We start from the raw sequence: 13,835 nt of genomic DNA, 5'->3' as shown, positions 1-13,835 counted from the left end.
TGAGGCGAGAGAATTGTTTGAGCCTGGGTGGTGGAGGCTGCAGTGAGCCATGACCATACCACTGCACTCCAGCATGGGCAACAGAGTGAGACCCTGTCTCAAAAAAGCAAAAAACAGAAAACCTCTGTACTTGAAGGACACAGCATTTGCTTAGGAACCAAATCTGGGCATAGCATAAGGAGAGGGTTAGAAGCGAGCCTTTATCTGGATAGGACAGCAATTTGCAGTCATCATTTCAGAGACCAGGGATGTGAACTTCTGCTAGAGAATTTCTTCCACAGACAATAAAATTGGCATCGATACAAAGAACAGAAATAACCACTGCCGTTTTTAAAGAGGGTGGGAGAGCCAGCTGCCCTTTAAATAATCAAAATGTCTTAAGAACTTAACTGTTTTTCAAAACATCTTGGATCCGCTAAAACCTGAAACACATTGAACCGAACATTTTTCCATTTAATTGTTAAGTCCTTGTATGTGCGGGGGGCATTTGGCAGGCAGATGTTTCTGATTCATTTACATTAACTTATCAAAATGATATTTGGAAGAGCTGTATGATGTTCGAGAAGGAGTGTTATAAACTTCAGTTTACTTATTTTCATCCAGGCATTTCCCCTCACCCCAACACACACGTACAGGATTCAGAACTTGGGAGGGTGGATTCAGTCTATCCTAACCTGGCAGCGTGTCCTCACCCATCCCTACCTCCCTTCAAAACGCATTTTCTGAAGCATTAAAACACATGGCCAAAATGTAAGAAAGTTATTTAGGCACATACAAAGTTTTTTCTTTGATAATCTTTTATGTACCAAGATTTTAAAAGCAAATAGGTAAATCACAAAAAACACAAAACTGAAGTCTGACAAATTTATCACCGAAGTCAAGGTGGTTTTATCTAAGGGCTTTCCCACTTCCCTCTTTATTTATTTGGGCTAAATGGGCACAAAATGTTTAGCTTGGAATTTTCCTTCAAGACAGTCATATTAGTAGGTGCATGTGTACATGGAGAAGGAGGCTGAAGCAAAACGGTATCTTCATGCTACCCCTCCATTTCTTTCTTTCGTTTTTTTTTAAAAATAGAGACAGGGTCTCACTCTGTAGCCCAGACTGGGCTGAATTCTCAAGAGACCCTTCTGTGGCACCATGACCGACTATATCTTTTTTTTTTTGAGATGGAGTCTCGCTCTGTCGCCCAGGCTGAAGTGCAGTGGCCAGATCTCAGCTCACTGCAAGCTCCGCCTCCCGGGTTTATGCCATTCTCCTGCCTCAGCCTCCCGAGTAGCTGGGACTACAGGCGCCCGCCACCTCGCCCAGCTAGTTTTTTGTATTTTTTAGTAGAGAGAGGGTTTCACCGTGTTAGCCAGGATGGTCTTGATCTCCTGACCTCGTGATCCACCTGTCTCGGCCTCCCAAAGTGCTGGGATTACAGGCTTGAGCCACCGCGCCCGGCCTATATCTTTTTTTTATATTTTGTAGAGACAGGGCCTTACCATGTTCTTGAACTCCTGGCCTCAAGCAATCCTCCTGCCTCCCAAAATGCTGGGATTACAGGCTGCTATGCTCAGTCTCTTCCCCATTTCTTGAATCCAGCCCTTTGCTTTTCAGAGCTCTAAAGGAATCCAAGATGGTAAAGACAGGGCTTGGGAAGGATTTTCCTTTCTTGATGCATCCCAGTCCCTGGGGTGACTGCAGACATGTGGTAGTGGATATCCGTGATTAGGCAGGGATGGAACAGACTAAGTGGGGACAGAATGGAAGGGGGAGGACATTTTGCTCGAGAGAGTCTTGCCGTCTCCTCACACCTCCTAAAGTCTTGTCTACACCAGGCATTCTTGAGAAGTTTCATCAATTTCCGTCACATTTTCAAACTGTAGTTCTCCAATGGGAGGCTGTCGCTGAGGAAGTTTAGAGCCATTCGTCACAATAATAAACTCAGGAAAAGCTTTGAAGTTGGGTGCACACACATGAAAGAACATTAAGAAGAAAACCCTGCTGGGTGGGAACAATGGTCCTTCCCACCCAGACTGCCTCCAACCCTGCTTGCTTTGTGCTCTGAGAATTTTTTTTGTTTCTTTTTCTGATTATCTGATTATCAATTTTTTTTTCTGATTAACATGTTTTACTTGAGAACATCATAGAAGTTCAAAAACTATATAAAAATAAAATCAAAACTGCCATTGTCCCACCCCTCAGATAATCCTCTGGAACACTCCCTGTGGTCTCTTTACTATGCGTAATCGTGAGTGCAAGTGGTGGTATGTATCTTAATGAAATTGTGATTGTGATTAAGATGGAAAATCTTAAATTTTAAAGCATTATTACATTGTGAGCGTTTCTCTAGGTCCCTAAATATTATTTCAGACCATTCTTTTGACTGAGCTTAGCTTTTTACCTGTCTAGATCCAGTTTTGCTGCGTTTCACTTCCTCATCCACCCATTCTCACAGGAGATCCAGCAGCTGACCCCGACAGCAAACAAGCCCATCGGATGACCAGTGTTAACGTGAGCATGAGTCTTGTCACCCAAGAGTCTTCTAACTCCCTGCTTACTCCCTGCTCATTTCTGCTCTAACATGAGTCTTGTCACCCAAGAGCCTTTCTAGTTCCCTACTCACTTCTGCTGGGGTGCATGGAGACCCCATCCCCACGGACCTCTCTCTACCCTGCTCATTCCTTAACCTGAACAAATAAGCATCTGTGTTGACCATGTTCCCTGCCACCACCTGCTTGAATTTCTTGGGCTTACGATGTTTGCTTATGTTGTTTTCCTGAGGACCCAAGATCTCCCTGCTATGATGTGCAAAAGCTTCAAGCATACCCTTTAAGGCCTCTCAAGGGCCACAGCTCAGAGATACACTGCTGAAGAAATAAAGAATGACCTGGGGACAGGCATGACTCATGACGGTCACTGTGCTGAGGCAGAGGGACCATTCCCTAACCCATCTCACACAGGTAACACCAAGTCCTCTATAATTTGGAAGTCACAGGGGTTTGTACACAAGCTGGAGACTTCCTTTCTTGGCTCCAGCCAGCTCTGATTGAGATAAATGAATATGAACAGAACGTGAGAGCAGGTCCGCAACCCCTGGGCCATGGACTGGTCCCATTAGGAACCAGCAGGAGATGAGCAGAGGACGAGCGAGCATTACCACTTGTGCTCCACCTCCTGTCAGATCAGTGGCCCCATTAGATTCTCATAGGAGCACGAACCCTATTGTGAACTGCACATGCGAGGGATTTAGGTTGTGCACTTCTTATGAGAATCTAATGCCTGATGATCTGTCACTGTCTCCCATCACCTTTAGATGGGACTATCTAGTTGCAGGAAAACAAGCTCAGGGCTCCCACTGATTCTACGTTACGGTAAGTTATATAATTATTTCATTATATTAATATATTACAATGTAATAATAATAGAAATAAAGTGCACAATAAAGGCAACGTGCTTGAATCATCCTAAAACCATCCCCCCACCTGCCCAGTCCAAGGAAAAACTGTCTTCCATGAAACTGGTCTCTGATGCCAAAAAGGCTGGATACTGCTGGATAAGAGGGTCTGGGTGTCGTCACCAGCCTTGGGACCAACACTGGACCTGCCAGGTAACTCTGGGGAAGTCTGAACTTATAACTTCACCTTGCAGTGGGCACAACACCAGCTTCTTTACTAAGGCATTTGGAAGAGGAAATGGAGTTGCTTATGTAAATCACATGCTACCCCATCAGGCACACAGCATGTGTTCAATAAATGGCCATTGTATTTGCATTATTTCTATTAACAATGTAAATCACAAGACAATGTCAAAAGAAAGTCCAGTTGGAGTAGAACACAGAGGAGAGAAAGATGGTAAAAAGATTCCAAAAACAGCCAAATGTGGTGGCTCATGCCTATAATCCTAGCACTTTGGAAGGCGGGAGAAGTGCTTGAGCCCGGGGGTTCAATGCTGCAGTGAGCTGTTACCATGCCACTGCACTCCAGCCTGGGCAAACAGTGAGATCCCATCTCTAAATTAATTAACTAATTTAAAGAGTTTTTTTTAAAGGCATCATGAAGGGAGAGGAAAGGAATTCACCCTGGAAGGAAGACTGAAATTTTAACAGAGAAGGGAAAGAAGGACATTCCGGCAGAAAGGAAAAGCAAGAGGAGAGGCATGGAAGCTGCGAGGCACTGTGTTCCTGAAACAGTACATGGTCTACAACAGAGTAGCTGGGGTGTGAGGGATTTATAAAGGGAGTTGTAGGCAGCAGAGCTAGAAGTGGAGGCCAAAGCCAGGGAGGAGAGCCCTGGAGGTCGTAATAAGGAGACTGGGTTTACCACTTGGGTAATAGGGAGCCTTTGTAAGTGCTGGAGCCAAGAGGTGCCATGATCAGAAATGTGCTGCTGTAAACGTCACCACTGGATTCATATTCTTGTCTTTTCTAAGTAATTTTGCATTGTTTTCAGATTCAAATGTGCCTTAAGAAAAAGTTGGCCAGGTGCAGTGGCTCACGCCTGTAATCCCAGTACTTTGGGAGGCCAAGGCAGGTGGATAACCTGAGGTCAGGAGTTCAAGATCAGCCTGGCCAACATGGTAAAACCCCGTCTCTACTAAAAAAAAAAAACAAAAAAAATTAGCTGGGTGTGGTGGTGGGTACCTGTAATCCCAGCTACTTGGGAGGCTGAGACAGAAGAATCGCTTGAATCTGGGAGGCAGAGGTTGCAGTGAGCCGAGATCACGCCACTGCACTCCAGTCTGGGCAACAGAGTGAGACTCCATCTCAAAAAAAAAAAAAAAAAAAAAAAGGCAGTCACAGACATGTTGTCACAAAGTTCAACCGCTTATGTCGTGTTCTCAGGGGTTTTATACACAACGCAGCCTCTGCCATCCACAGCCCAGCAGCCTCACTGGAGCCTCCCCGTACTCCCACCTCACATCTAATATAACAGCTGGGCACTCAGGGAGTCTCATGGGTCATCCTGGAAGATGAATAAAGCTTGGTTTCTGTGTTTGGCCTTAGCGCTGCCATGTGGGATGTGATGATACAGTTAGTTAGCAAGAAACCACAGGAACAAAAGCAATGTGATAGAACCTAGAGAAAGTGAGTCCTTCTGTGGATGGCAACTGAATGCCACAGGTTGTGCAATGCCCACCCCGAGCAAACCTGGAGGCCCTGGGTTTTGACTGAGCCCCATCACCAAGGGTCGCGCTTCGGATTCCTGCTCTGTAAACAGGGACTCTGGTTCCTATGCCCAAGGAGACAGAGCTTGTCAAAAATACCAAAGTGTGGGAAATGTGGTTCTCACTGCTTTTCACAAGAACACAGTTTCCAGAAAGTGCTGTGTGACCAGAACCAATGACCCTGATGCATCAGCGATGGTCAGAGGAACATGGTTTTGCATCCTTGACAAAGAAGGGAACCAAAGTTGAACAACCTGCAGTATCTCAGCTTTATAAGGAGGACGGTGAATCAGGAAGAGCATGGAGTTGAAGGCCAGAAGGGAGAAAAATAAATGTACAAAGTCCTCACAGCCCTCATTTCAGAATGGCAGACAGAGGTCCATGTTCACGGAGCCTCCGCCCACTGCCCGTCTCTGTCTCTCTCTCTCTCTCTCTGTCTCTCTCTCAGACACACACACACACGCCCATACGTGCACACACACATGCATGCAGGCACACCACTCCCCCATGCTTTCTATGCTATAATGGGACCCTGCCATACTAAACCAGTTCATTGTCTGAAATGGAGGCTGCTTTGGTTAAAACAATGACTTCAGCACCATGTGTCCTTGCTCTTTAAAATGTGGCTTCCATGATGGGTGTGGTGGCTCATGCTTATAACCTCAGCACTTTGGGAGGCCGAGGCAGGCAGATCATTTGAGCTCAGGAGTTTGAGACCAGCCTGGCCAACATGGTAAAACCCTGTTGTCCCTACAAAAAATACAAAAATGAGTCAGGTGTGGTGGCATGTGCCTGTAGTAGTAGCTGCTTGGGAGGTTGGGGTGGGAGAATCACTTGAGCCTGGGATGCAGAGGCTGCAGTGAGCCAAGATTATGTCACTGCACTCCAGCCTGGGAGTCAGAGTGAGACCCTGTCTCAAAAAAAAAAAAAAAAAAAAAAAAAGAAAGAAAGAAAAAGTATGTCTTCTAGACAAGCAGCACGGGGACTCCTTGAGAGGAATTCAGAATTTCAGGCCCTACCCCAGACCGGCAGAATCAGTGGGAATTTTAACCAGATTCACAGAATGATTCTCTCGCACATTAAAGTTTGAGAAGCACTAACCTACAGCTATAGAGAAAACAAAATATCTGGATGCATTGAGATTTTGCTATTCTATCTGGGCCTACTTAATGTGTACTCATGTATAGGGAAACCACTTTAAAAGTACGAAAACCCTCAGTGAGGAAGAGGCAAACTAGAGAGACACAGTCGATTAGTGCTTGCCCTGGGCTGGGGGTGAGGTGAGGAAAACAGGAATGCTTGCTAATGAGAATGGGTTTCTTTTTGGGGTGATGAAAATGTTCTAAACTTGATTGTGGTGAAGGTCACAATATACTAAATTGCGAATATACTAAAAACATAGGTAAATTGTATGGTATGTGAACTGTATTTCAATAAAGCTTGAAAAAATTTAAAAGCACTCAGAAGCCCTAGAAATAGCAAACTGAAAACTTGTGACTGTAAAAGAGACCAACTGTAGAGCCAGATCTTAAGGATGCATTAAAGGCCGTCTCATCTTTTCATAACTTCATACATAATAAATATCAATAACTTATTTTTTCTCTAAAACAATATAGGACATTTTAGCCCTCTAATAAGTGACTGCTCTGCTGTCCCGGATGGGTGAAATTTTATCAGGGGAATGTTAGGGAGCAGAGTTTCTTTCAACAGAGGCACTGGGCCAGGCACGGTGGCTCACACCTGTAATCCCAGCACTTTGGGAGGATGCGGCAGCACAATCGCTTGAGCCCAGAAGTTTGAGACCAGCCCGGTCAACACAGTGACTCCCCATCTCTCCAAAAAAAAAAAAAAAAAAAAAAAAAAAAAAAGGCGGGTATGGTGTCACTTGCCTGTAGTTCCAGCTAATTGGGAGGCTAAGGTGGGAGGATCACTTAAGTGGGAGGTTGAGGCTGTAGTGAGCCATGATCTCTCCACTGCACTCCAGGCTGAGTCACACAGCAAGACCCCGCTGCAAACAAAAACAAAACAAAAGACACAAAGAGGCACTCAATGGTCACTGGCTCCTAGAACCAGGTAACTAGGGTTTGTATCCTGGACTTTCTGATTTAGGCCCCCTGCTCTGACCCTCCTCCAGCCATGTCCTTTCCTATGAAGCAAGAAAAGACTTTCAATTCTCTAGACCATTCATTGGCAATCTCAGCATTTCCTACCCAAACGCCTGAACGTGCATCCCAGGCCTGCACAGGTCTCCGCCCCAGGTCTACCCTCCCTGGGGTGGAGGACGGCACAGATGTGCACTACCCTAGACTGGAGGCCTGGCCGAGGATGGCTGTTCATGCGGGAACACAGACCCAGACAGAGTCCTTCTGTAGTCCTAGACAGTAGACAGGCTGCCTCCCTCACTTTGCTATTTATTTATTTCTTTTTAATGTTTAAAATCTCTAGGCCAAGAATTCTAAATCTGAATCTAACTTTTCAGGCCACATGAAGACACAGACGGGAAGACAGGAGGCCAAAACATTATATTTAATGGTTTGTTAGTTTAACAAATAACTTTTAAATATTTATGGAATCTCAATCTACATTTGTGTGTTTACCTTAAAAGCTTGCAGCTTTAGAGGTCGCGTGATTGATTTTTTCCTTCTACATCTGTCAGGTAATAAGGGAGTATTTCTCGTCTTCTCTGGAACATGCTATATTTTATAGGCAAATATTAATGCATAGGCCTTATGCATTAAAGGCCATCTCATCTTTTCATAACATCATACACAATAAATACAAAGAATTTATTTTGGCTCCAAAACAATATAGGAAGTTTTAAGACAAGAAACATCTTAAATTTGTTTACTTTCATGTATGCCTCATATTTGCAAAACATGGTAGTTAAAAAAATAATAAAACAGGAAATGAACAATAAAAAACCACTGAATATTTTACAACGTTAATAAAGTTTAAGGCTCCTCCTGGCCTACTTTTCTCCTTATGAAGGATGGAAAAGCAAATCCTCTAGACAAAAATGCAAGGCTCTGGAGATTTTGTTTTCTTTTTTTTAAATAACGGAAACAGCTTAAATGGAACTTTGGGAGGGTAGGGCTTAATGAGTTTAACCATGAGAGTTTAGAGTCTTTCATGGCGCTTTGACGCTTCTTAACAAATAGTTCAGGGACATAATCCTAGAAAGGGTGATTTTGTTACTGTTGTCACATGTAACCCATAAGTGCAGAAGGAGAGATAACCTTACTTTATTGCCCTCTTAAAATATTCTGCTTTGGGAATTATTTTTATTTGTTGTGAGTTGTGAAGCTGGGGCTGAGGTCACCACTAGCCTTTGCCTTCCATGAGCATATGGATGTCACCCACGTGTTGACAACTGGGTTAACTCCCACTCAGATCCTATTCTACCCCAGAAGATGCTCAGAATCTGCCATCCATCCTTTATTTTTATTTTTATTATTATTATTTTTTTTGAGACAGAGTCTCACTCTGTCGCCCAGGCTGGAGTGCAGTGGTGTGATCTCGGTGCACTGCAACCTCCGTCTCCCGGGCTCACGCCATTCTCCTGCCTCAGCCTCCTGAGCAGCTGGGACTACAGGTGCCTGCCACCATGCCCGGCTAATTTTTTTGTATTTTTAGTAGAGACGGGGTTTCACGATGTTCGCCAGGATGGTCTCAATCTCCTGACCTTGTGATCCGCCCGCCTTGGCCTCCCAAAGTGCTGGGATTATAGACGTGAGCCACCGTGCCCAGCCACCATCCATCCTTTGTGCCTCTTGTCATCTAGATTCCTTGTGGGAACGCTCCAGCTTTTTCTTTGTACTGAGGATTAGGTATAAATACCATAAATATGCTTCAACATTTCAATGATTTTAGACACTGGGGAGGTAGGAGAGTTGGGGAAAACGACCTCAGATAAGACTATGAATTTGTAAGTTGCCATAAAGCTGTGCTATTCAATATGGCATCCATCTGTGGCTGTTTAAATTTAGTGCAATAAAAGATCCAGTCCCTCAATAGTACCAGTTGCATTTCAAGTGCTCAATAGCTACGTGAGGCTGGTGGCTCCCAATATGGACAGTGCAATACAGAACATATCCATCATCACACAAAATTTCCATTAGATGTGTAGAATGGGAGAGTCTGAGTGTTTTCTTCATCATCCCAGTCAAGCTTTCTTTTACTTACTCTAGGATCAGTACTATGATTTCCTATACCATCACATTTTTTGCAAATTAAAGCAATTTATTATTAAATTCTGAAAGCAGATAATAGTGATAGTTGCACAGCTTTGTGAATGTACTAAAAATCTCTGAGTTGTGTACCTTTATTTATGTATGTATGTATGTATGTATGTATGTATGCATTTATTTTAGAGACAGGGTCTTGCTCTATTGCCCAGACTGGAGTGTAGTGGCACAGTCATAGCTCACCACAGCCTCAAACTCCTGGGCTCAAGCAATCCTCCCACCTTAGCCTCCCAAGTTGCTAGGACTATAGACACATGTCACCACGCCCAGGGAATATTTTTTAATTTTTAAAAACTTTTGTAGAAACAGGGTCTCGCTCTGTTGCCCAGACTGGAGCACAGGGGTTCAATCATAGCTCACTGAAGCATCAAACTCCTGGGCTTCCAAAGCGTTAGGATTACAGGCATGAACAACTGCGCCTAGCCGAGCTGTATATTTTAAAAGAGTAAACTTCATAGTATATAAGTTATATCCCAAGTTAAGAAAATAAAGCCTAATTAGTCAAATATCAAGTAATAATTTTATAACCACCTTGTCAGGTATCGTACAGAGCAGCCCAAATGGTCTTATTCAAATGAAAATCAAGAACCAATTCATTTCTGAAAACAATCTCCATCCTCCAATGGCTCCCAATCATGCTCAGAATAAAGTCCCAATGCACAGCCATGGTCAAGGACTGAGATCTGACCTCTGCTCCTCTCTCCTGCCTGCCTGCTTCTCCTTTTTTATGTTCCAGCCACTCTGGCCTTTGCTTACTGCCTCTTACTCGAGCATATCTTGCACATTCCAGCCTCCCAAGCTTTGTCCTAAGCATGCTCTCCTCCTGGTTGACTCCTTCACATCTCTGAGATCCTATCTCCCCCACATGTCTCCGTTCAGAGATGCCCTCTCTGGTCCTTACCTCCCTGACTCCACGTCATGACCCTGTTCTATCTTCTTCACAACTTGTAGCCCATCTGAAATTCTCTTACACTGTTTTTTTAAGAGATGGGAGTGGTGGGGGTCTCACTATGTTGTCCAGGCTGGTCTTGAACTCTTGGGGTCAAGCAATCCTCCCACTTCCACCTGCCGAGTAGCTGGGATTACAGGTGTAGGCCACCATGCCCAGCCTAATTCTCTTACTCTTGTACCTGTTAGTATCTTTCATCTAATCTAGACTTCAAGCTTCTTGAAGGCAAGGACCCTGAGGACCTTGTTCCTGCAGAATTCCTGTCATCAGCACAATGGCTGTTCTTCTGCCCACTGCGCAGTAAGCGTTCAACAAATGCTTGTTGTCTGAAGAGACAGAGAAATAAAAGCGGAGCCTGCCATTAGCACACACTCTGGTTAGAAAGTAGCCATCTACGGGTTCTTCATGACACCCAAGGAAAATACACATACCTGGACTCCACTCCTAGAGCCTGATTTACTAGAGCTGGAGTGAGGTCCAAATTGGCCTGTTTTTTAACAGCTCCACTGTTTGGTCCAATTGCCTCATTTTCAGAGGAGGGAAAGAGACTCACACGTGCCTGAGTTTTCAGCTAGTCAAGCAGAAGGCTGCTTGTCAAGTCTAAGAAGCTCAGCTATCCAGGCACGAGTCTATGTGTGTTCCTGGTCCCCCATTACACTGTATCTGTGAAATCCCTGTGGTTCACACTAAGGAAAATCGATTTTGACCCATAAGTCTGAAAGGGACTTTCATAACAGATCACTTCAGAATTTATCACAAGATAGAGTCAAGTTATTCCTGAACTTACTCCTTCTTCACCCAAGCTCTCCTATTATGGTATTGAGGTTTTCACCTTGGCAGAGTTGTAAGCACATTTTACTTTGGATGCTTTTCTCCAAAGTCAAATCCAGACAGAAGATATAAAACACTGAACATCAGCAATGGGAACAGCATCTCTCAAGAGCCCCCCTGAGTCATATTTTCCGTTATCTTTTTGAGAAAGATAAAAACCACTAGGTTCTCCTCTCTTTATCTTCAGATGCTGGCAGGTTAGAGAGAAAATTTTCTGATTTGTATTGGCAAAAAAAATCATGAAGTAAACATGCTTCAATTTTTGAAGGATTCCAAAGGACCTCCTTGCTAGAGAGGAAAATTAAATGGTAATTGTTAACAAAAGAAAAAGATTACAAAATGCATCTACGCTTTCGGAAATAAACGAAATGTTCTCTAGCACACTTATCAAAAGAGGCAGGTCAGCACCATGGTTAAGAACTTGGGTTTCCGGGAGGCGGAGCTTGCAGTGAGCTGAGATTTCGGCCACTGCACTCCAGCCTGGGGGCCAGAGGGAGACTCCATCTCAAAAATAAATAAATAAATAAATAAATAAATAAATAAATAAATAAAAGAACCTGGGTTTCAATCCTTGCTTTACCATTCACTAGCTGTGTGGCCCGGGACAAGTAAGTTAATCTCGCTGTGCCTCAATTTCCTCAACTATAGAATATAAAATACAGTTGACCCCTGAACAATGCACGGGTTAGGGGTGCTGACCCCTATGCAGTCAAAACTCTGCATATAACTTTTGGCTCCCTAAAAGCTTTACTACTAATAGCCCACTGTTAACTGGAAGCATTACTTACAACATAAATAGTCAATCAACACATATTTTATATGTTCTATGCATTATATACTATCTTCTTATAATAAAGTAAGCTAGAGAAAAGAAAATGTTATTAAGAAAATCATGAGGAAAATATATTTAATATTGATTAGGTGAAAGTAGATCATCACAGTTTTTTGCTTGTCTTCATGTTGAGTAGGCTGAGGAGAAGGAGGAAGAGGAGGGGCTGGTTTTGCTGTCTCAGGGGTGGCAGAGGTGGAGAAAATCTGTTATTGACATTTTGCTAGACTGAGCTGGTTGCCTCCTGTTGTTGTGGAGTTGATTTACTTCATCCCAACTTCTTGATACTTTCACTTCTGGAGGTCATATTTCTCTAAGACCTTCCAGAAAAATGTCTTAATGCTGCCTTAGCCATTTTTTCCAGTCCAGCTCTTAAATTTTTTCCTTCTCTTCCCCAGTAATAACATGAGTATGGATCCAGCTTGTCCCCAAAGCCTGCCTTGCTTCGAAGCATCTGATTGTAAAGAATCTTCACTTATGCCTGTGATTTGTGGGCCTGAAGAAAACTATCCATCCTTGCAAATGTCTCCCGCTGAGATGCCTCACACGGAGACCGTCTCTCCTCTTCCTTCCTCCATGGATCTGCTTATTCAGGAGAGCCCTGATTCTCCCACCAGTCTCAAAGGCAAACAACCTACTGCTGCAGAGAATAGTGCCCCAAAAAAGGAAGACAAGGTCCCAGTCAAGAAACAGAAGACCAGAACTTTGTTCTCTTCCACCCAGCTGGTTTTGTACCCATTGATAAATTTCAGAGACAGAAATACCTCAGCCTTCAGCAGATGCAAGAACTTTCCAACATCCTGAACCTGAGCTATAAACAGGTGAAGACCTGGTTTCAGAACCAGAGAATGAAATCTAAGAGGTGGCAGAAAAACAACTGGCCACAGAATAGCAATGGTGTGTGTGACTCAGGCCTCAGCACCTACCTACCCCAGCCTCTACTCTTCCTACCACCGGGAATGCCTGGTGAACACGACTGGGAATCTTCCAGTCTGGAACAACCAGATCTGGAGCAATTCAAGCTGGAGCAATCAGAGCCTGAACATCCAGTCCTGGGGCAACGACTCCTGGAACACTCAGACCTGGTGCACCCAGTTCTAGAACAATCAGGCTTGCAACAGTCCCTTCTATAACTGTGGAGAGGAATCTCTGCAGTCCTGCATGCAGTTCCAGTCGAATTCTCCTGCCAGTTTGCCTCGGAAACTGCTTGGGAAAGCCATAATGTAATAAAGCAGACAACTAGGTATTTTAGTACTCTATAAACCATGGATTTATTCCTAAACGACTCCACGAACATGCAACCTGAAGATGTGTGAAGGTGAGCGAAATTGATATTACTCAATTTGACTCTGGGCACTGACTGAATCCTTCCTCTCCCTTCCTCCCCTCCCTCATAGGATTTTTCTTTTTTGGAAACCACATGTTCTGGTTTCCATTATGCCTATCCAGTCAATTTGATGGAGGGTGGGGTATGGCTGGAGCCTAATCAGAGAGGTTTCTTTCTTTTTTCCTATTGGATCTTCCTGGAGGAAAGACATTTTAATAACCTTGGCTGCTAAGGACAACATGATAGAAGCTGTCTCTGGCTATAGATAAGTAGATCTAATACAAGTTTGGATATCTTTAGGGTTTAGAATCTAACCTCAAGAATAAGAAATGAAAGTACAAATTTATGTGAAAAAAAGAGAAAATCTGTTATTAGTGATCCCACACAGTTCAGATCCATGTCGCTCAAGGGTCAACTGTACTTATTTTACAGAGCTGTGAAAATTAAATGCATCGATGCATGAGAAGCATTTAGACAGTGCCTGACATACAGAAAGTGCTGAGT

At 43.7% G+C, this 13,835-nt stretch overlaps 1 protein-coding gene and 1 pseudogene across 3 annotated transcripts in view; one reads left to right on the top strand and one right to left on the bottom strand.

Moving 5' to 3' along the window:
- The window catches only part of SGPP2 (sphingosine-1-phosphate phosphatase 2), a 145,904-nt gene that overhangs the window by 104,955 nt on the left and 27,114 nt on the right, over nt 1-13,835 (bottom strand). The window lies entirely within an intron of this gene.
- On the top strand, nt 11,784-13,320 carry LOC102135439 (homeobox protein NANOG pseudogene; annotated as a pseudogene).

This window comes from Macaca fascicularis, chromosome 12 (assembly GCF_037993035.2).
Source record: "Macaca fascicularis isolate 582-1 chromosome 12, T2T-MFA8v1.1".
NCBI lineage: Eukaryota > Metazoa > Chordata > Mammalia > Primates > Cercopithecidae > Macaca > Macaca fascicularis.
The sequence above is the reverse complement of the archived record's forward strand: the minus strand, read 5'-3'. Positions and strand labels throughout refer to the sequence as shown.